This window comes from Pinus tabuliformis, chromosome 2_2, assembly GCF_031772625.1.
Source record: "Pinus tabuliformis cultivar Carrire ecotype Pingquan chromosome 2_2, CPIR1, whole genome shotgun sequence".
NCBI lineage: Eukaryota > Viridiplantae > Streptophyta > Pinopsida > Pinales > Pinaceae > Pinus > Pinus tabuliformis.
This window is the reverse complement of record NC_142300.1, coordinates 892,550,402-892,552,559: the sequence shown is the minus strand read 5'-3', so window position 1 is coordinate 892,552,559 and position 2,158 is coordinate 892,550,402. Positions and strand designations below refer to the sequence as shown.

The window sequence follows — 2,158 nt, the reverse complement described above, 5'->3', positions numbered from 1 at the left end:
AGTTAGAACTCAAGTGAGTTGAGTTTAGTGGACTGGAGGTACAGTTGATGGAGTTGTGTTCAGTTTAGCTTTGTTAAATTGGTTGTATTTAGTCTAACTGGAAAATAGACTAGAGATGAGTTGGGTGAATTAGTTATTAATTAATTCACAAGTTATTAACTCATAATGCAACTATTGAATACATCAGTTAACTCAGTTGCATGTCAGTGCATGTTCAGTTCAGCAGGGACAGGTGTTAGAGGATCAGATTGCTATCAGTTGTGACTATAGTTGTGCATGATGATTTGCACAATCAGAGGGATTGAGTATGCTAATGAATTGGCCAATATCAAGAATTGTAGCCTGTTCTCACGTCCAACAGAGTGTGAGTGATTCTTTGCAGGTGAAATACGAGTTTGGTAAACCATTATCATCAGTTCTTGAGCAGGTATTGAGCTGGAGAGGCAGGCAAGTAGTGGAATAGATTTGGAGATCAGATCTTAGCTGTATTGTGTGTAACAGGTGGAGCTAGTACTGGATTGCTTGTGATAATCATTGTACTTTGTAATGTTACATGGTCTCAATCATTAATATACAGATAGTGTGGGGTTTTTAGCGAGATGCTTTCCCCGGGTTACATATTGTGTTATTGTGTGAATGCTCTTGATGTTTTATTGTTATTGATGTTGCTATATTTATGATCAACGTAGAGGAACTTATGTATTGTGTATGTATTATGCTATAGTACATGATTAGGATAATCTCTGTTGAATATGTGTTAAATTATTCAAAATTTCTACACCAACCCCTGCCCTAGTTCTAGCCATGTTTGCCACACTACAAACATTATTTGATGAGAAAATATAATAATGTATTCCCTGGGATGATCCTGTATTGCATACCAGATATGTGCCTAGGCTAGACTTATCAGAAGTAAGTAGCTAATGGAATAACATTGGCCGAATTCCTCAAACAGAGATTTCATCAAGTCCATATGAAATTCTCGCGTTGAAGGGGGAATTAAGGTAAGGATCCGCTAAAAGGGAAAAGCAATAAAATAATTAATTGTCACCAGTGGGGAACAGGGTAAGAACCTGGCGAGGGGGCGTGGCTGTGGAGGATAAGTCTTCTACCATGACATACTCGCCTCGAGGAGTTGCAGCAGAAGGTGCTAGTCTCAGAGGAGGGGGCGACTGCTGCTGTTGCTGCTGCCTGGAGAGAGAAGTAAGAAACCTAGGATCAAAACTCCCGTAATGCGGTGGCCCGTACACCATATGACTGTGGCTCAATCCTGGAACACCGATACCCATGGGAACGAGGGGCACCACCATGTCGTTCCTATGTAGGAAATGACTGGGTGGAATGGGAGTGGAGGCGAAGAGCTGGTCACATGCAGAGGGACCCTCTGACGACGAGCCCTGCATTTGCTTCAAGTAAAGCCTGTATTTATGAAAGTGACTGGCTACGTTCTCGCTGGTGAGGCCCTCCACATTCATCAGCTGCATTATGGTATTGGGGACGGCATTCTTGATGCCCAGGTGGGCGACAGCATCCACGAATCGCTTGTGGAGTTGAGGGGTCCAGACCAGTCGGGGCTGTTTCAGCGTCCGAGCTGGCTCCTCTCCCACGTTCTCTGTCACACCTCCCACCGATGACTCCTCCTCCTCCAATTCGATCCTCTTTGGGGGCTTGCCCCTTAGACGTTGCTACTACTGACCGGATCCCGGAAAGACGGACCCGGATTCCATTGGAGCAGAGGCAGAGGCAGAGGATGTGTGAATTTTGAAGGCTGTAATGAGATCAAGGTGATCAGATTCTGCGTCAACAGCATCAGCTCCTCCGGCGATGGTAGCTCCTCTTCCCATTTCGCCAACCAATCCTCCTCCTTCATATCTATATTGAAACATGGGCCCTCAGGATGGCTATTAGCATTTATTCATACTGGCAGTAGTTATATCGTTATTGTTAATATTGTTGTGAGAAGTAAACCATTCTTCCGTGTCCAACATTGCCTTGAACATTGGCAATTTCAAATTCTCATTGTTGTTGCAGTGGAGGTCTGTGGCATCTTCTAGACCCCACATGCCACCATTCACATTCATTCTTGACAACATTTTTATCCCCAATAAATCCTCAATGCTGTCAATCTATATCTATATATATAACTCACTAGTGTTCT

The 2,158-nt window shown here is 43.7% G+C and overlaps 1 pseudogene; it reads right to left on the bottom strand.

The window, feature by feature from the left end:
* Positions 1-943: 943 nt before the first annotated feature.
* On the bottom strand, positions 944-1,873 carry LOC149195900 (transcription factor MYBC1 pseudogene; annotated as a pseudogene).
* Between the last annotated feature and the right edge of the window lie 285 nt (positions 1,874-2,158).